Genomic DNA, 21,127 nt, shown 5'->3' with positions numbered 1-21,127 from the left:
GAAGGGGTCCCCATGGGACCCCTTCCCCATTGTGAATGTCAATGTAAACATTTTTTCAGAGCAGGCAGTGGTCCTGCGGAACACTGCCTGCTCTGAAAAAATGAAACGAAAACATTTCATTTTTCGTTTTTGTAATGCATCTCGTTTTCCTTTAAGGAAAACGGACTGCATTACAAAAAAAACAAAAAAACAGCTTTATTAAAAAGCAGTCACAGACATGGTGGTCTGCTGTCTCCAGCAGGCCACCATCCCTGTGAGGGCCACCATTCGCAAGGGGGTCGCAAATTGCGACCCAACTCATGATTATTCATGAGGTGGGCATTTGCGAAGCCCTTGCGAATCACAGATGGTGCCATCCTACATTTGGATTTGCGACTCGCAAATTGCGAGTCTCTCTGACTCGTAATTTGTGGGTCGCAAATCTGAACCTACTGATATGTGGCCCCAAAGTCTTAAAGAAAGTCACAAAAGTGACCCTATAAAATATTTGTGAACTGTATTTTAGCATGGGTAAATACGATGTGTAGATTTGCTCATGTGAAAATCTATTGAGCATTTGCAAGTTCATTTTCCCTCCAGCCACTTTCTTCCCAACCCTGGAAGAAGTTCTAATTCTGCCATTGTCAGGAGTAAATGTCCAACCTTTCTTATTATGGGAAAATATTAGAGAGAAGCTGGTGAAAATCTTTAAAACATGCAGGTTAGTAGGTTTGCAGGCTCAAAGGCATTTCAGCCCTGGAACTATTGCTTACTGCTTCCTCCAGCCCCAGTATGCAGATCTGCAGAAAGGTGGAAAAATAAAGAAATTGCTACAGTAGGGATTGAAACTGCAAGTATTCAAGCCCTACTAAGGTAGTAGCCCTGGCATAATCAGAGAGGCTATTATCAGAGCTCTTACATAATGAGATTGCTGCCATAATTTGTCGCCACACTACATGGCACCAAAGGGACAAGTAGATCTTTTTACAGGACAAGTAGATTTGAGAAGCAACCTGTCCCCTGGACAAGTAGATATTTTAATAAATTCCACACCCCTGAACAGGCATCACATCCTGCCGACCCTTTCTAAGTGTGTGTGTAACAATTAGGCGAGCATTGCCTGGCCCCTATTTTCTGTTATTATCATCTCCGCGGGCGGCCCTCCAACAATATGTTGTGTTGGGTTTGAATCAGCAGATAATAGGTAATTACGCAGTGGTTGCCATATGTTTTTGGGGCATGATGTAAGTGGCTGGAATTCTGTGTATATTTCACTGTTAATATCGCAATAGATAAGACTGTGCAGCCATGCTCCCACTGTGGGCAGTTTTTTATTGCACCAATATATGTCAAGTTTGCGTTTTTCTAAGAGTAGGGCTAGTGCTGTATACGATCGTGCCTATTGAGGTATGCCAGTTACATAGCCCATCAGTGCAAGCAGAGGGCATGGCTCTGTTGTGGTTTCAATCATTAAAGAAAGTATGCTAAAAATATCCTGCCAATATGTTGCCAGTAGGGGGCATGTCCATGTCATGTGTGCAAAGTCTGCTTGAGGGGCTTGACATTTAGGACAGTGCGATGAGCGTGAGGGGTCTATTTTGGCTAGAGCCTCTGGCGTGACATACACCCATCGTAGAAATGTGTAGTGTATGAGTCTATGGTGGTGGTTCAGTGAGATTTATCGAGTTTGTAAGCAGCTTGCAGGCAATATTTTATTCGTGATCAGCTGTCCCGTCGCAGGTCCCCCTCCTAGGCAGCGAGCAGTTTGGCGTTGTATCGGTAATAGCGTAAGGCATGTGCGATATAGCCGAGATATCAGTCTGTCCCCATCAATGTCAGTAACCAACAGGGTCAGTGGTGTGAAGTCGTCTGGTTCTAATGGGTATGTGGGAGTTTGCGCTCGTATGGCGCTTTGGAGGCGCCTAAGTACAAAGTGGTCCATGTGAGTTGCAGTGGTGAATTGTGCGCCTTCTGTCCTTGAGTACACCTGTCCTTCTGGAAACAGATCGCCAAGTGTGTAGAGAGCAAACTTGGAGAGCGTGCGCTGTACTAGTGTTTTCTCGGTCATGGGGAGCCATGAGGGATTGGGTAGGGGAATTGCAGGTGAGTAGAGAAGGTACGTATTGAGGAGCCGAGCCATCTTACGCCATACCCAACACATGGGTGAGACTGTATATCGTTGGGGTCCAATGGGTATCCCCTCGGGAGGAGGGAGTGCAAGGGGGCCAGATAGACAAGGCATCTCTCGGGTATGCTAAACTGCAGTCTGGCGTCCGGATGGTACCAACATTTCAAATTGACCTTGACCTTGACCATGTGGGATCATATAGTACAATTGAAAGTGTGGGTTGCCGAAACCACCGCGTTCTTAGGGAAGTGTCGAGATATCCCAGCAGATCCTGGGGCACCTGCCTGGCCAAATCAGATGTGTAAGGGGTCTCCTGAGGTCCAAAAAAAGGAATTTTAGAGTGGTATAGGGATATTTACGAAAATATATAAAAATCAGGGGAGGACAACCATTTTAATGATGGCTATGTGTCCCGCCATTGACAGTGGGAGGCGGATCCACCTGTCCACTTGTGCGGACAGTCTGTCCAAGCCAGTCCCATAGTTGAGTCGGGTCACCTGGTTCTTATCTCTATGGATGTGTACTCCTAGATACTTGACATGGTCATTGGGGAATTTCAGCGGGAAAGCCAAGTGGCTGGGTGATGTCCTGTCTGTAAAGGGGAAGAGTTCTGATTTGGACCAGTTGATCCGTAGCCCTGAGTATGTCCCAAATAGGGCCACCTCTTGTAGGACTGGATGCAGTTTGTCCTCAGGATTCCTTAAAGACAGCAGTAAATCATCTGCGGATTGTGACATAAGCAGTTGTCCGGTTCTGAATTGGAACCCCCTATGGGTATGTTTTTCTTGTAGGTGTCTTATTAATTAGTCCATGGCAGTGATAAAAAGAAGGGGTGACAACGGGCATCCCTGTCTTGTGCCACGTGCGAACTGGAAGGGCGGGTTCAGGGTGTCCTTGATTCTAAGTCTGGCCGTCGGATCAGTTTATAAAAGCTTTATTACAGAGAGGAAGTGATGAGGGATGCCAAGCTTCCACAGAGTTTCAGTTAAAAAGGTCACTCCAATGAGTTGAACGCCTTCTCCGCATCCAAGAGCGCCACTGCTGCAGGAGTTGAGGGGGAGACTCTGGTAAGCGTAGCAAACAATGTGCAGAGATTAATGGGTTTTGACTGGTGTGGGATAAAGCCGGATTGTGCTGATGATATGACACTGTCCAGGAGTAGGGCCAGCTGGGTTGCTAATCACTTAGCCAGGATTTTGTTATCGAAATTTAATAGCAAAATGGGCCTATAGGAGCCGCATTTTGTTAGGTTTTTGTCTAGTTTTGGCAGCAGTGTAATAACCGCCTCTCTAAATGTTGGCGGTAGGATACTGGTTTTTAGCTCTTCGGTATACATCTCTAATAGATGTGCTAGTTCAGTCTGGTATTCCTTGTAAAAGGTAACGGTGAATCCATCAAGCCCTGGGGCCTTTGACCCATTAAGACCCTCTATTGCCTGGAGTATCTCTTCGCATGTGAGTGGTTCAGCCAGAAACAGTTGTTGTGTGTTCGTCAACCACACCATTGCTATTTCGTTAAGATATTGTGCCAGGGCTGGATTGTTGCCACTCTGCGTGGCGGATTATAATTGGGTGTAATAAGTGAGTAACTCAGATTGTATCCCTGCTGTAACTATTATGCAGTCTTCCTTGTATAACTCTGGTATATGCGAGGAGGCCCTAGATGACCTTAGCAGGTTTGCCAGGGACTGGCCCAGTCCCACCCCCTCTTCGTATCGTCGAGCGTACGCATATTTGCCCATGTAGTGGGTTTCACGTTCAGTGAGGTCTCGGAACTCTTCCATAATGGAGGTTTGCCGGCTCCCGCTAGGTTGTAGATGGTTTGTCGCATCAGCTTGATCCAACTCTGCCAGTGCCCCCTCCACCCTAGACAAACTACTGCGGATATCTTGCAGGATTCCCACTTGTTTTGCTATGCAAACCCCTCTTACATAAGCCTTAAAAGCTTCCCATAGTGTAGCGTGACTAGATACTGTGCCTTTGTTAAGGGTGAAGTATACTGTAATTGCTTTTTGTAATTCGGCGCGGAAGAGTGAATCTTGTAAGGCTAAGGAGCAGAATCTCCATTTGTGCTCTTGTGGGAGTGTCTGCGGGAACTTACAGAAGAGCCTGACTGGGGAGTGGTCTGATAACTTGCATGGGAGGTGTGTGATATTGTCTGCCCACAGTGTGATGGTGCATGTGACCAGCCAGTAGTCTATCCATGTCCATGTGTTGTGTGGGGCCGAATAAAATGTGTAACCCAATGCCCGTGTGTTTTGTGAGCGCCATGGGTCTCGTAGCCCGTGTATTTCGCAAATGTCTTTCAGTACCCACAGGGATCAAATTTTGATATTTGGGTTCTCTGCTGTAGTGTCCTAGAGACGGTCGATGATCATATTGAAGTCTCCACCCATAATAATGTGGTCTGTTGCAACTAGCTCAAGTAACTATAACTCGTGCCCTGAGGTAACTACAACTCACGCTCCCGACTTGCACACTTTTCTTCTCTTGAGGTTATCAAAGATGTCATGAGTGATGTAATATGTGGAATTATTAGCTGTGTATGGCAAGGGCAATAGTTATAGTTGCCTTGGGGCACAAGTAAGAATTTTGTGAATTCTTGCTGATTATGGAAGTTTATGTCATAGAAATGCAAGGTAAATTTCAATCTTAGACAAAGTTTGAGGTTTTGAAGGGCATTATATGTAAGAAAACTTCATGGGATCCACGCGAGGCATATGACCTTGGACTCCCCAGGATGTCTAGTTTTCAGAAGTGTCTGGGTTTGGTAGGTTTCCCAAGGTGGCAGTTGACCTAAGCCCGAAAAGTGCAGGCATTCAACATACAAGTAGATATTAGGACTCAGCCCAACTCTGTTACCCATATGTATATAAAAAAAAACAACAAAAAAAAACAGATACTCTCTTCTTGCTAAAAAGATGGGGGGCAGAAAGACAGCTGGAATCATAGTGGAGGTGGAGGTGGAGGCGGAGGTTGAGCCTGATGTGTAGGCAAGTGGGCAGGCCACCCCCCTCATATGCTGTAGCAATACAAAAAAAAAACTTCCTGGTGTCTAGAGGGCTCTCGGTCTCTCCCACCGGGACAGATTGGAGTTAGACTTATCATATGGCCCTTTTGGGGGAGGGCGGGGAGAAACAGAATGACTGTTGCGGGTCATTTGAGGGGTGAAGTTAGGCTCAATGCCTAGGCATGCCACCCCTACCTGTTTTGCCACAAAAAGTCATCCCTAATTTTACTGCCTCCTCCGATATCCCCCCCGGGGGGGCAGAAAGACATTTGGGGCAGGAGGGTAAGGGTGAATATAGCCCATTTCTTTGGGGCTGCTCCCACCTCCAAATATAATCCCTTGTGCGCTAAGTGATTTTCTGACCCCCGCCGGGGGCAGAGTGGAGGAAAGCACCTCCTATCTGCCCAGAGTAGGTGGCAGAAAGACTATTGGGGGTTATTTGATTTCAATAAATACATTTCGCCCTGGTGTCTAGTGGTCTTTCTGACTTCCCTTCCCCCCAGGGCAGATAGGAGGTAATTGCCTTTAATCTGCCCCCCTGGGAGGTGGGGATGGGTGGGGAGGAGGGCAGAAAGTTGCTGGGAGTTGAGCGGGGGAACATTCGCCCATTACAAGGGTACTCAGCACAAAAGGTGTGATGCAGAAGACGGCTTGGAACAGTCCTCTGCACTGATGGAGTTAAACAAATGAGTGCCAGGCATGGTTGAGCCAGGTTGCCACTAGGGTAACAAAATGGAATGCATTGGCGACTGGTAGGGTCTGTATCTTTATAATCCCCGAAACAAGCCGAAAATTGATGATATCTAGCTGGGCTTGGAGAAGAGGGACAGTAACTGCTTTTAGGGGGGGTCCTCAAAGTCAGACAGAGCATTACAGGCAACTCCAAGGAACATTTGAGAAAAATTGACACCCAAGGGCATTTGCACACTCTATAAATTATAAATCAAATCAAATTATAAGTGGAACAGAAACCCGAATGCTGCCATATTGTGATCAGCTGGGGAAGGTCATACAATCCTTAATCTTCTGTTCGTCTCGTGGGTTGTTGGAACCTTCAAAATAAGGATAATTGGATTTTAAGAAAGCGTTTCAGTTTCCCACTTTCTTATGACATTAAGAGGTGGAGAAGTGCTTTCTCTGAACACAATTAGGACTTTGTTATATTAACCACACGCCATATTATAACCTAGAAGACATGAACTGGCAGACTGCCACAGTGAGATATTTTCAATGGATAAGAGGCATTTTTTTTTTTGTTTTTTTGTTTTTTTAAGAGCATGCAGAATGAAATGAAACAACGGCCTCAAGTAGTACTGACGCTCTAGTACTTAATGGCTATTTTTTTTTAATTACTTTTCTGTAACGGTAAGCTGAAGAAGGCAATGGTGCTTTCTCTGAATTAAATTAGCACTTCTTAACGCTACCTGCTACTGACAAGCCTTCTCTCCTGCTTTTGCAAGATCTTTGCGCAGCATCCTAATCAACACACTTTAATGGTCCTTCAGTCATTGCAGTTCATGGTCTCGTATGAGACGAGGGGAAGGCAGCACACAGTAATGACTGAAGAAGGCTGACCCGATGCCCCATGCTGCCCATACAGTGGTGAGCGGAAGCACAAGATGAATGATATTTTAAGAGTCTGCCAGACGAAGACAGCTGAACAAAAGCTCTTCTATGAATGTAAGTGTCCATGCACTTTCATTTATTAATTTTAAGAAAGAAATAGGTGGATGAGACTGTTAAAATGGTCTCTATGGCAGACTTAACATTGAGGGATAGTCTGAGTTCAGGCTATTTGTTATGACTATTGTTAGCATGACCGTTCCTCAGGACATCTTGCACTAATAAATAGTGACCCTTCACCCCACCCACAGGTTTTAAAAGGTGCAATGGAGCGCCCCTTTTTATGAGCACAAAAATAACCTACTTGCCTAGAGTAGTGGAATAGGAGGCAAAATACGTTTTCAGCCCGTCCCGTTCTAAGTGAGGAAGCATGCCTTTATACCTGCCTGTTCCTGTCTGTAGCTCTTAGCATCCATTCTCAACATGGATCATTTGTGAAAATGTGGAATAACTTAGCAACACTCATTCATGTGCAGTATATCTCCATAATGAGCAAAACCTTCCCTACCCCTAAATCATCAGTGTACTCTTTACACAACCCAACCCAACCTTCCCACATCTTGGTGGGCAGTGAGACCACATATAACTATCCAAACCAGGGGCGAGTATAAGGGTTGGCCAGTTCCGGCCCATCCACATAAGTGCACCCGTGACCAGATTATGAAGGAGGGCCATGTCGCACCATTTGAACTTTATAACACACAACATGGGAGGTTAGGAAAGGAGAGGCCTTAACAGTGAAGCACCACACCCCTAGGGAGGAGAAGGCCATCCATGCCATGAAATGAACATCAAGTAGTGATCAAAAACGGAGAACTATAAGGACTACTAGTCTAACAAGTTGTTGCACTTCGATCAGATATCAACCTGCTAGTGTACATAGGAGGAACTGCATGGAAGCAAGGCATACCCATAGTATGGCACAGTTCGTTTCCCTAAAACAAATAGGGGGGCATTATGACCCCAGTGGACGGTGATGAAATGGAGACATGTACTGCCAACAGGCTGGTGGTACTTTTCCCCATTAAGACATTGGTGGTTTGTACCACACTGTCCACCATGGCGACCGTCACTAGCCCACCTGCGGGATTATGACCCTGCCTACTGCCATGGATTTTGTGGCTTCCTTGCCGCCACGAAAACCATGACGTTAGGCACTATCAGTGACAGGGAATTCGTTCCCTGTCACTAATAAGGGTCTTCCCCCCTCCGCCTCCCCTGGTTTCCCCCCCCTCCACATCTCCCATTCATTCATGCACCTTCATTCACTTACGCACGCACACACACTCATTCTCACATTCAAGCACGCATGCAGACATCCATTCTCACACACACCCACACCCACCTACACCTACATACATACAGGCATACACGCACTCACACATCCATACATGCAAACACACACACACAACACACACCCGCATTCATGCACGCAGACATAAACACTCCCCCCCGCCCCCCCCCCCACACACACACAAAACACCCCGCACCCCCTCCTCTGTCGGAGCACACAACTTACCTTTTGTGAGGGGATCCTCCGGCAGGTGACGGGACGGGGCCCTGCTGCCAGCAGCAGCGTCCGCCAGCAGAACACCGCCAGGCCGTATCATGTGTCATGATACGGTCTGCGGCAGTCTACTGGTGTGGCGCAGCAGCGCCACCTTACTGCAATCCGCCGGCATGGCCACAGCCGGATTTCTACCATCCTTCTGGAAATATGGCTGTGGTCATAATCTGGCTGATGGCTGGTAGCCGCGGCGACGGTCCTTTGGCGGCCGTTGCCGCGGCCATAGGTGGTATATACCGCCAGTGTTATGGGTCCCTTAGTGTAGGACCAAAACAAGCAGTGGCTCATTTTAGAAACTAGACAACAAGTACCAATAAACAAGATAATATAGGGTCAAATTGTACTGTGATCACTAGTTATTCAGATCTGGGCAACTGATTAAAGAATGCTCCCTCTACTCCCATCTTCTTCAGAAATGTTGAGGCCTACTGAGGATCATTAAAAGAATGTAGAGGAGTAGAGCATACTGTTAAGAACATTCATCTGTTGCAGCTTTATCTTGATATTTTTGAAAACTCCACGGACATCCTGAATGGACTGATTGAAGTTTGGGTGAAAGGATATTGAGGTGCCAGGATAGATCTAATATATATATTCTGTCTGGCTAGCCCTACAGCAATGCCCTTGCCCCTGTAGTTTAGCAAGTGCACAATTATGGACTTGCCAGAGCGCCCGGCATAGGCTTTACTGCTGCGGATAGACGTTCACACTCTACAATGAACATTGACTGAGAAACTAAAATAGTTATCAGCAAGTTCTCTGCAAGGGTGTCCATCCAATCTACCTTCATAATTTTGGAACCCCAAGCATTTGAATATTGTTGTGCTAGGACATAACTTCCAGGTCTTCAATCTTTGCTTTGATTAGCTTCAGAACCTTTTCCATATTTAGTTTTTTTCAGTGCTAGCCAAAGCGTCACCTTTTATAACCTAGAGACTTTGCTTCATCACACCTATACAAGCAATGTGCTAATCATGTTCTCTTATGTGCAGAATGTACAGGATGAAATTTGCATCAGTAGTAGAACAGTTATTTAATTTTCAAAAGTAAAGATTTCAAATCTGTTTCCTCAGAGCTTCATGACGACACAAAGCCCTTACAAGTTCCTTGGCGTCGAATGAAAACTTCACCTGGTTTTGGACACACTTTCAAATTTTGGTTAACTGCACGCTGATTTGTAGACTCTTGATTGCTGAGCCAGGTTCACAACATTAGCTAGTATCTGACACATTTTAGTGATACAGGGCCAGCAGGAGAGAAGGACGTATTCCCAAATTTCAGCACTAGTCACTCCTTCACAGATACACCGACCAATTGGGCACAAACTTCGAACCACCATGAGTAGTTGGTGTGGCATTGCCAGTGTTCATGTACTCCCACAGGATACAACAGCCAAGACTCAGTGGGTGTGTTGAAGCTTCTGTTAAACGCAGTGAACATGAGCAAGAGCACCCCAGAAATAATTCTCAGGCAAGCATCACTCTTCAAACCCCAGTGTATGCTCAAAGCAAAGGGAACCTTATCCAAGTTCTGGGTACCTGAACAGGAAATGGGGCTTGCCATTACCTCTTTCAGAGAGCCATGGGGCAACCAGGGTTTTGTGAGACCACTGTAGTGGTGAAGGCCTTTTACTTCTATGTCCTGGGGCCCAGCTATGGATCCCAAACAACTGGGTCAAGTACCCCCATCTGCACTGGACTCTTAATAATAGCTGTGGATGAGCAGTCAAAGGCTCCGTCAGAGGGGGTAGTGTAGATTCAGGTAACTGAACACAACTATAATTTAAATTGCAAACAGTAAAAACAATAGATCAATGAATAGCCCAATACTTGTTTTTATAGGAAAATAAGTGTTTTATCTCTAACTCTACACATGCATAGGAATAACAATATGTACAAGCAGTAACACAGTTCCCTTGAGGTCAGGTATATAGTAGTTGTCAGGCAAATCCATACCCTATTCTTCCTTGTAACATGCTCAGGATTTTTCCATAGTCACTGGTGGCCACATCCAGGTAGTTGTCACTATTATATAAACCAAAATATTACACACACTGTTCCAAAAGGCGGGAAATAATCTTTACCGGTTCTGCAAAACAGGAAACCCAAAAGGTTGTAAGCACAAGCCCTCACTCACCTTTCGGTGACATGCTTCATCATAGGGCTGTGCTCCTCGTCAAGCCGGCGCTGCAATGCCTGACGTGCCCCACACGGGGGCTCTTTGCCGGAGATCTTTTAGAGTAACAATGCGTACCGGTCAAAAATAAAGAGCGAGGATTGGAATGAAAAAAGTTAAAAATGTCTAGAGGTAGGAACGATTGAATTCTTTAATTAAATGTTAGTACCTCTGGCAAGAATAAAAACAAAAGGCTAGGGATATGGTAAAATAATGTCTATACTCCCCATTAAACATATAAATGCTATTTATAGCTACCGACTCTCATACTAGGGAGTGGTATGGGTGAGATGAGGTGAACACAGGGTCCCCTGTGTTACTCTACATTAATGGTCAACATGTTTCTCGCTGTGCGATTCGTCAGGACCTCAAAAACGTACCTAATCCTTCAAATATTTGGGCTGCCCATATTAGGGAAAGCAGAACCTGAAAAGGATAGAAAAAAAGACATCACAACAAAAACAAACAAAATGGGGACGGTGGTGACTTTGTCAAGAAATGCAAACTCCACTCGTGATAACACCCAAGAAGTGCTGTGTAATAGACAAATAATAGTTAAAAAAGATGGAAGCATAGATTAGTATAACTTCCTTTGATGCTTACCCTGCAAAACTCAATGCGGGGCCTCTTCGGGGGACAAACATCACGTTGAAAGAAACCACTATGGTCTAAATATGTATGGAAGAAATACAAGAACCATATGTTGAATAAACAATTAGTCTGATTATCATCACCTAGTATGTAGGTAGGACCTTGAAATATTAAATAATGAATAAAACTAATCTAAGGTCCCCAATTAGAAAATAACCTACACAGTTGGCAGGGCTGAGAAAAGTAAGGGATCATAAAAATCAGCAAATAGCAAAACGTTATGTGTACACGCACAAGGGTGTGTTAACTATTAAATAATGGTGTGTTTACATGGAGAGTGGAGGAAGCAAGAAAAACAACAACACCGTCGGGCGGAGGTCACATTATGGCCTACACACAGCAACATTTTGCATTAGCAGTATGTTGAGTGGACGGTAATAGATGGACATGAAGCGAGGAAGACAACGACTGTCGGGGATAAAAATAATAATAATAAGGGCGCGCAATCGATACACTAATGCCGGCAGATATCGGAAATGCGAGAAGGGTAGGTGTCAGAGCGCGTCTGGGGATGCATTTATTTTAAGTTTCCAATACGAATCTACGGCGCCGGCAAGCGCGTCCCTTTGTTAGCGTTAATAATAGTCGTCTTTTCTCAACCACAGCCCACGAAGGGCTGCTAGTTAAATCGGAAATCCATCCGATCTGGAGATGCCTACAAAATGAATAAGTATCTCGGAAAAGGAGAGAGCGACCAGAAACAATCACTGATCAGAAATCGGACTGGGAAAAAAACGCAAAGCCCGATGTACTTACTAATGCCAAGACGTCGTTCCACTGTGAGCCTACGGTCGATGTAATTCCCCAGGACTAAGGGCAGTGAGCAAACTGGAGTCAGTTAAAGGCAAAGGAAAAGTGGTGGAAACAAAAAGAGGACTAGCATGTACCCTCAAAAGAGGCCATAACAGGTCGGCCATTTTAAGAGGGGGACAGAAAATATATTAACCTATTCCACGGATAGTAGAGAGTTAACCGTGAGGATAAAAGGAAATGAATACCACCAAAGAGCCAGCAATAATGTAAATTGTCCGGGTTGCTAGATAATATACGGTGGTAATAGTAGTCACAGTTGTGAACTAAGCACAAGAAAAAATTGGAAAAAAATAGGAAAAAATAGGTGAGAGGTCACTTAATGAACATGGCTGACACTTTCAGTAAGAAGAGTCCCAAAAAGTGAAGATCAGTTAGCAAATATACAGATAGCTCCTCAATGGATAAAATTAATCCATTGGATATCATCATTAAGACCAATTATGTGTGTCTGGAGTCTAAACACCCAGCGTTGTTCTTTTTTTAAAAAGTCTAGTAATGCAGTCTTTGTTATTTCTAATAGTTTCAAGCACAAGCCATTTCATATCATCAGGGGTGTGTAGTTTTTCGATGTAGTGATTCGTCAGTTTTGTGGAAGTTCTTTTGCATCTGATGGTACTGCGGTGCTCATTGATCCGGATTTTAACCATTCTGGTTGTCATGCCTATATACCTAAGGTCACAAGGACAGGTAATCATATAAATGCAATCCTTAGTACGACAGTTAGTGTGGGATCTCAATTGCCAGTTTTTTTGTTCACCAAGATCGACCTCTTGCATACGATTAGTCAGTGCACAGACATTGCAGCCACCACATGGGTAATGGCCTTTTACTCTCATCCATTGACTAGGGCCCATGACCTCTGTATGTTGAGGTGTCGTTGGTCTGGTGTGAACCAGCAAGTCTCTGATATTCTGGGTTCTTTTAAATGCAAAGAGAGGGTACTCTAGAGTTTCGCCAGTACTGGTCAAAATGGGCCAGAGTCTGCGCACCACTCGTTTAATCTGATTACTCAGAGGGGTGAACGTGGTGACGCAAGTCATTCTAGATTGAGGTAAGCGGGTATTGTTAGTCAGTAAGGTTTCTCTTGGGATGTTGCTGACTCGCTTTTTAGCTTGTCTAACAGTCTTCGTGGATAGTTACGTTCATAAAGTTTCTGGCACAGCGTATCTGCTTGAGTGTGGAAGTCAATAGTGTCAGAGCAATTACATCGTATCCTAAGGAACTGGCCAAAAGGTAAGTTATCACGTAGAGCCTTAGGGTGGTGGCTATTATAGAGTAGTAAGCTGTTCCTATCCGTGGGTTTATGAAACACGGATGAATGAAGGTATCCATCCCTAAGGGTGACTTGTAAATCTAGAAAGGCTACCTCACTATCAGAAATGGTGGATGTGAAGTGCAAATGCGTATCCAGGGTATTAACCCATAGTACGAAGGCTCTTGCTTGATCCATATTACCCTGCCAAACCACTAGGATGTCATCTATGTAGCGTCGCCACAATCTGATGTTGGTATAGAATGGTTGATCAGGGGTGAGGATATGACGTTTTTCAAAAGCAAACATGTATAAACACGCCAAACTCGGCGCAAACGTGCTTCCCATGGAAGTACCCTGTATCTGATGAAAGAGAGATTTCTCAAATTGGAAAAAAATTTATTTGAGGGCCAGGCTAGCACATTGCATGATGAAGCTGACGGGGGTATTGTGAGGCCAAGTCTCAGACAAGAGTATGTCTTCTACTGCACCTAGAGTCGCATCTTGCGGAATATTGGTATAAAGCGCCTCTACATCCAAACAAATTAATATGTCGGTGGTGCCTGTATTATTAATGTCTTCAAGTAGGACCAAAGTATCCTTAGTATCTTTCAGAAAGGTTGATGTCCTTGCCACAATTGGTTGTAGAAAAAAGTCACAAAATTTAGAGAGGGGTTCCAGAAGGGAGCCAATGCCTGAAACTATCGGGCGACCTGGTGGAGGTATACCTTTGTGGATTTTCGGAAGGCAGTAAAAGTAAGGCATTCTGGGATTTTTCGTGTCCAAGAACTCGGCTTCTTGGTGAGACAACCAACCAGCTGACTCTGCTTCTGATATCATGCCCCGAATTATGCTTTGTAACCGTGGGGTAGGGTTGTTAAGAATACGTTGGTAATAGGATTCATCGCTCAATAGTCTTGATACATTCCTGTCTGTAATCGGTTGTGTTCATCACTACTATTGCACCACCTTTATCTGCAGGTTTCAGGGTGATGTCCGGATTATTTGATAAAGAGTGAATAGCGGCTCGTTCCACTTTGGAGATGTTCTGGAAAGGGGAGGGAGATTGAAGGCGTTGTATTTCATAGCGAACAGCTCTTTCAAAAGTAAGAACCTCTGACGGGACTTTATTGGAGGGAGGAGTGAACGTTGATGGATTCCTCAGGTTGGTGTCTCCTCTTAGATTCAATACCGGGCTGTCTTTGAAGAAAAAGTGTAATCTAATTTTCCGAAATAGTGCCGCCATCTCGCAGTGAAGTCTAAATTGATCTTCCTTGGGAGTGGGTACAAAGCCCAGGCCTTTTTCGAGAACTGACATCTCTGGGGATGTGAGGACAGAATTGGAAAGATTCACGACAAGGGTTTCTTTTGTAATGTTTGACCGCGACTTCTGGTAATCATCTGGGGTTCCTCCTGTGCCCAGTGTACGTTTATGCCTCTCCTTCTGTTTCTGCCTCTGCCTCTGCCCCAGCCTCTTCCTAAAAAAGGATTGTAGTTGTATTGTGGCTGCGGATGAAAGAAAGGCATAGGCATATGCTGCCATGGTGGAATAGATTGATAAGGGAATGGAGAGTTGAAATGCATTGGTGGAGCGTAGCGGTTCTGGTTACGCCTCGGTCCCTCGTCACCGCTCCACTCGTCTGAACTCGAGCTGTATTGTGGTGTGCGTGCAGGGCGTTGTTGGGCGTCCGAATCATCTGAGGTCTCGGATGTACCTTCACATTGGTAATCATTTTTCGTATAGGGGTAAATTTTCTCTCGGCTAAAACGTTTGATATCTTTCTGTAGTTTGTTAATCTTCTGTCTGGTCAGATATTCCTTTGTCTCGTTGAGTTCTAGATTAATCTCGGCCAGGCGGGACTTAAATTGCGATAGTTGCACTGTAGTCTTCATGGCCGCTTCAGTAATAGAAATCTGGATAGTGATGGAATCTGCTAGTCGTTTGGAGGTATTGATGATCAAAATCAACCAGTCTCGAGTGCATTTCCAAGAAATCTGAGACCAATCAAGTCTAAATTGTGGATCCTGCAAGAAAATTCTGGGGACATTGGTGACAATAAGGCCATTCGGTGAAATATTGGCTCTCAGTTACTCTGTCATGATTGTCCCGTGTAGGATAGTCTTTATAAGTTCTTTTTTGAGATGTGACAGCTTTGTCCAATCTTCTTTATTACCGCTGGAAGGGCCACTGTCCTCACCGTCTAAAATAGACGGGGTCTGCAGTATGGCCTGTACCATACTATCATCAAAACTCAGACCTTGTAGGTCCGACATGTTCACCACCAGATAAAATTTATCGGGGTGAACTGAGAGAAGCCCCGTAGCCAAACGGCTACACTAAATCATCAAAAACAACAACAGGAGGGGCTGTAGGAGGGAAATTTGGAGGATAGACTCCTGGTCCAGTGTGTGGAGTTCCCAATACTGTATAAACCAAAATATTACACACACTGTTCCAAAAGGCGGGAAATAATCTTTACCGGTTCTGCAAAACAGGAAACCCAAAAGGTTGTAAGCACAAGCCCTCACTCACCTTTCGGTGACATGCTTCATCATAGGGCTGTGCTCCTCGTCAAGCCGGCGCTGCAATGCCTGACGGGCCCCACACGGGGGCTCTTTGCCGGAGATCTTTTAGAGTAACAATGCGTACCGGTCAAAAATAAAGAGCGAGGATTGGAATGAAAAAAGTTAAAAATGTCTAGAGGTAGGAACGATTGAATTCTTTAATTAAATGTTAGTACCTCTGGCAAGAATAAAAACAAAAGGCTAGGGATATGGTAAAATAATGTCTACACTCCCCATTAAACATATAAATGCTATTTATAGCTACCGACTCTCATACTAGGGAGTGGTATGGGTGAGATGAGGTGAACACAGGGTCCCCTGTGTTACTCTACATTAATGGTCAACATGTTTCTCGCTGTGCGATTCGTCAGGACCTCAAAAACGTACCTAGTCCTTCAAATATTTGGGCTGCCCATACTAGGGAAAGCAGAACCTGAAAAGGATAGAAAAAAAGACATCACAACAAAAACAAACAAAATGGGGACGGTGGTGACTTTGTCAAGAAATGCAAACTCCACTCGTGATAACACCCAAGAAGTGCTGTGTAATAGACAAATAATAGTTAAAAAAGATGGAAGCATAGATTAGTATAACTTCCTTTGATGCTTACCCTGCAAAACTCAATGTGGGGCCTCTTCGGGGGACAAACATCACGTTGAAAGAAACCACTATGGTCTAAATATGTATGGAAGAAATACAAGAACCATATGTTGAATAAACAATTAGTCTTTTTGGGACTCTTCTTACTGAAAGTGTCAGCCATGTTCATTAAGTGACCTCTCACTTATTTTTTCCTATTTTTTTCCAATTTTTTCTTGTGCTTAGTTCACAACTGTGACTACTATTACCACCGTATATTATCTAGCAACCCGGACAATTTACATTATTGCTGGCTCTTTGGTGGTATTCATTTCCTTTTATTCTCACGGTTAACTCTCTACTATCCATGGAATAGGTTAATATATTTTCTGTCCCCCTCTTAAAATGGCCGACCTGTTATGGCCTCTCTTGAGGGTACATGCTAGTCCTCTTTTTGTTTCCACCACTTTTCCTTTGCCTTTAACTGACTCCAGTTTGCTCACTGCCCTTAGTCCCGGGGAATTACATCGACCGTAGGCTCACAGTGGAACGACGTCTTGGCTTTAGTAAGTACATCGGGCTTTGCGTTTTTTTCCCAGTCCGATTTCTGATCAGTGATTGTTTCTGGTCGCTCTCTCCTTTTCCGAGATACTTATTCATTTTGTAGGCATCTCCAGATCGGATGGATTTCCGATTTAACTAGCAGCCCTTCGTGGGCTGCGGTTGAGAAAAGACGACTATTATTAACGCTAACAAAGGGACGCGCTTGCCGGCGCCGTAGATTCGTATTGGAAACTTAAAATAAATGCGTCCCCAGACGCGCTCTGACACCTACCCTTCTCGCATTTCCGATATCTGTCGGCATTAGTGTATCGATCACGCGCCCTTATTATTATTATTTTTATCCCTGACAGTCGTAGTCTTCCTCGCTTCATGTCCATCTATTACCGTCCACTCAACATACTGCTAATGCAAAATGTTGCTGTGTGTAGGCCATAATGTGACCTCCGTCCGACGGTGTTGTTGTTTTTCTTGCTTCCTCCACTCGCCATGTAAACACACTATTATTTAATAGTTAACACACCCTTGTGCGTGTACACATAACGTTTTGCTATTTGCTGATTTTTATGATCCCTTACTTTTCTCAGCCCTGCCAACTGTGTAGGTTATTTTCTAATTGGGGACCTTAGATTAGTTTTATTCATTATTTAATATTTCAAGGTCCTACCTACATACTAGGTGATGATTATCAGACTAATTGTTTATTCAACATATGGTTCTTGTATTTCTTCCATACATATTTAGACCATAGTGGTTTCTTTCAACGTGATGTTTGTCCCCCGAAGAGGCCCCGCATTGAGTTTTGCAGGGTAAGCATCAAAGGAAGTTATACTAATCTATGCTTCCATCTTTTTTAACTATTATTTGTCTATTACACAGCACTTCTTGGGTGTTATCACGAGTGGAGTTTGCATTTCTTGACAGTCACCACCGTCCCCATTTTGTTTGTTTTTGTTGTGATGTCTTTTTTTCTATCCTTTTCAGGTTCTGCTTTCCCTAGTATGGGCAGCCCAAATATTTGAAGGATTAGGTAAGTTTTTGAAGTCCTGACGAATCGCACAGCGAGAAACATGTTGACCATTAATGTAGAGTAACACAGGGGACCCTGTGTTCACCTCATCTCACCCATACCACTCCCTAGTATGAGAGTCGGTAGCTATAAATAGCATTTATATGTTTAAAGGGGAGTGTAGACATTATTTTACCATATCCCTAGCCTTTTGTTTTTATTCTTGCCTGAGGTACTAACATTTAATTAAAGAATTCAATCGTTCCTACCTCTAGACATTTTTTACTTTTTTCATTCCAATCCTCGCTCTTTATTTTTGACCGGTACGCATTGTTACTCTAAAAGATCTCCGGCAAAGAGCCCCCGTGTGGGGCCCGTCAGGCATTGCAGCGCCGGCTTGACGAGGAGCACAGCCCTATGATGAAGCATGTCACCGAAAGGTGAGTGAGGGCTTGTGCTTACAACCTTTTGGGTTTCCTGTTTTGCAGAACCGGTAAAGATTATTTCCCACCTTTTGGAACAGTGTGTGTAATATTTTGGTTTATACAGTATTGGGAACTCCACACACTGGACCAGGAGTCTATCCTCCAAATTTCCCTCCTACAGCCCCTCCTGTTGTTGTTTTTGATGAGTTGTCACTATTAGGCTGTATTCAAAAGTTCCTCTTTGACGCTTCAGGACTTATTCTAAAGTGCTTTTAGTGCCTTAGCATCTTTAGCAGTGAGTCCCTCAGGACCCATCAGACAGTTCACTTCTTAACCACTCCTGCTGCCTGGGGATTTCCAGAGTGGCAGAGGGTGTCCTCAGGGCAGACACCCTTGAGTTCTGATCCTGCTTTTGGAAGTCAGACTCTCAGCTCTTGCGGCAGTACCTGGTGGCTCAGGCTCTTCATTCTGAGGGGCTCTGCCAGCTTCTTCAGTTATCGAAGTAGCTATCAGCTCACAAAGGCACAGTAAGTCATCCTTTCTTAAGGAGTAAGGGGGGTGGGAATCCTTTCTTCATCTCTCAACTGGAGCCTGTTGAGGATGCATAATCGTCCATGGCGTCCTCTACAGTCTTCGGGGGTTAATCAGGGACAGTTCTTTAGCTGTGCGAGCTAGTCCTGCCAAACGCATCTGCAGTCTTTTTATTGGACGATGGACAAAATGTCTTAGCTACGAGGGCATACAGGCAGCCCCACCTGGCATACGGGGTTGCGGAAATACTCTATAAATCGGGCATGGACTCCTCTGATGTAAAAGCCTCCACCACAACAGTTACGAGTTGCCATGCTCCTTCAGGAGCAACTTGACCCGTGACCCTGCCTCTTATAGAGGGTCACCACATCGTGGTGATACGGGCTTAGCAAGACTTGCATATCGTCTAGCACAGGGGTAAGTCCACGGCGGCCCTCTCCTGGCATACAGGGATTTCCAAAATGACACTGCACATTGGCAGTGACCTGATCAGTGCAAAGCTGTTCCCTCACTCAGGGAGTCCTATTGGCAGGGCTCCCCACGGGGCCTCATTCCCGCCAATGCTCTCCTCGTCCTTACAGGGCACACTGTTCTTGGCAAGCAGGCAGTTGCTGGTGCTCCAGGCACAAGGGCCTGTGGTCTTGGTTTTCCTGGGTGATGTCCCAGGAAAGCAGAGAGACTATCAGGTCTTTGCACCCAGTCCTGGGCACAGCCAGAAGTCTTGCGGAGCTGCTCCTTCTCACACAGCCCGTCTGGTTGCTGGGTAGATGACAAAGTTTGAGGTCTGAACCTCCCCCTCTTATAGCCCATTTCCAGGCACTAAAACATGATTTAGGGTTTGAGTATTTGACGTTTTATTTTGGGGTTCTGCTTCTTTTGAAGTGACCACTTCTCTCTTCTTTCCCCCTGAAAAATGTCTGTCACAGCAGGCAAGACTCTAAAGCTGATTGACCCACAACACAGTTCATGGGAGTGACCAGGATTCACGCCTAGATATCAGCCACTTTATGTACATCAAAGATTAATGCCAAGCTTCTAGCCGTATTCTTTAAGATTCGCTTATCGGCACCCCATCTCCTTTCCTGAGATGTATCCAGGCCCTTTCCTTGTGATCTATCATTAAATCAAAGAGCAACCATTTGAAGTGTAAAGGGTGAGTCTCTTCCTCCTTTCCTCCAGTTAGACTCCCACCCAGCTCACAGAAATGCAGCAGTATGCACATCTGTCTGGGGGAATCCTTTACTCCTCATGCGTTCACTGGCAGGCCCGGGTTTTCCAGAATGGAACTCAAGTTCCTCCATTTAATATACCATTGCAGGCATACTTACTCAGTGTTCATTCACAGCACACTTATTTTCCAGTACTGTTACCTCCATGCATTTTGCCATTATAGTCACACATGCATTTAGCACACACATTCCGTCTGTGCAGTGTTCAGTACTGTAGCTTTTCTCTGTTGTACCAGGGTTCACTGTTTACAAAAACACACACTGCTAGCACGCATACACACACACTCCATGTGTGCACCGTGCAACACTTCACCCTTCATAGCACTGTATCTTTCATGCCATGTATTCCTTGAAGGCGTACATACACTCAGCACATGCACTAATCCCACATGTACTACTCAGTACTGCTCTATCCCTGTATTGTACCACTCTGACACACGTACATCCAGCGCAGATTGACTGCTCCTGCTCTGCCCAGCACTCCACATCAACCTGCTCTAGGCCAAGGACGAGTTAAGTATATAGCAGTAGAACTTTAAAAAAAACAGGTGAGTGAGCCTGTAGGCCTCACTTCAGTGCCACAGGGTAAAAAGGACCTGTTCACTATTACTCAACACTACATGGCGCTGCCACCACTGTGCTTGTGCTGCTTAACTCTTGGTGAGGGTGGTAGCCTTCGACCATCATGAAGATAGCGGTTTGGGCACCTCTCCCTGTCCAACAACACCGCAATTCATATGCCAGGCCTATGTCATGGCGCACACCCATGGTCCGTGTTTGTGTATGACAAAAAAAAAAATCAGCATTGGGAATCCAGACAACAGTACAGTTAGGCACTCACTGCGGGTGAACACATCTTAATAATGTAGATTACTTTTCCATCTCAAAGAGCCATAGTCCAAACCTCAAAGACAGATAATAAATCCCTCCCCACCTTAGACAACTATCATAGCTGAATGTAAACATTTTTTAATTATACCCTACTGGGCCCTGTACTTCCAGTGCCCATCATAGGGTGATTTTCCGATAGC

At 44.8% G+C, this 21,127-nt stretch overlaps 1 protein-coding gene across 4 annotated transcripts in view; it reads left to right on the top strand.

The window, feature by feature from the left end:
- BTC (betacellulin) overlaps positions 1 to 21,127 on the top strand; it is a 245,214-nt gene that overhangs the window by 217,163 nt on the left and 6,924 nt on the right. For 2 of the 4 annotated variants that reach the window (XR_011203821.1, XR_011203824.1), the window contains one exon: positions 17,887 to 17,932. The exons of the other annotated variants lie outside the window; for them this stretch is intronic. The gene's annotated coding sequence lies outside the window, so the exon portion shown is untranslated. The remainder of the gene's footprint in view (positions 1 to 17,886; positions 17,933 to 21,127) is intronic. 4 annotated transcript variants of the gene reach the window in all.

This window comes from Pleurodeles waltl, chromosome 1_2, assembly GCF_031143425.1.
Source record: "Pleurodeles waltl isolate 20211129_DDA chromosome 1_2, aPleWal1.hap1.20221129, whole genome shotgun sequence".
Lineage (NCBI taxonomy): Eukaryota > Metazoa > Chordata > Amphibia > Caudata > Salamandridae > Pleurodeles > Pleurodeles waltl.
This window is presented reverse-complemented; position numbering and strand designations above follow the sequence as displayed.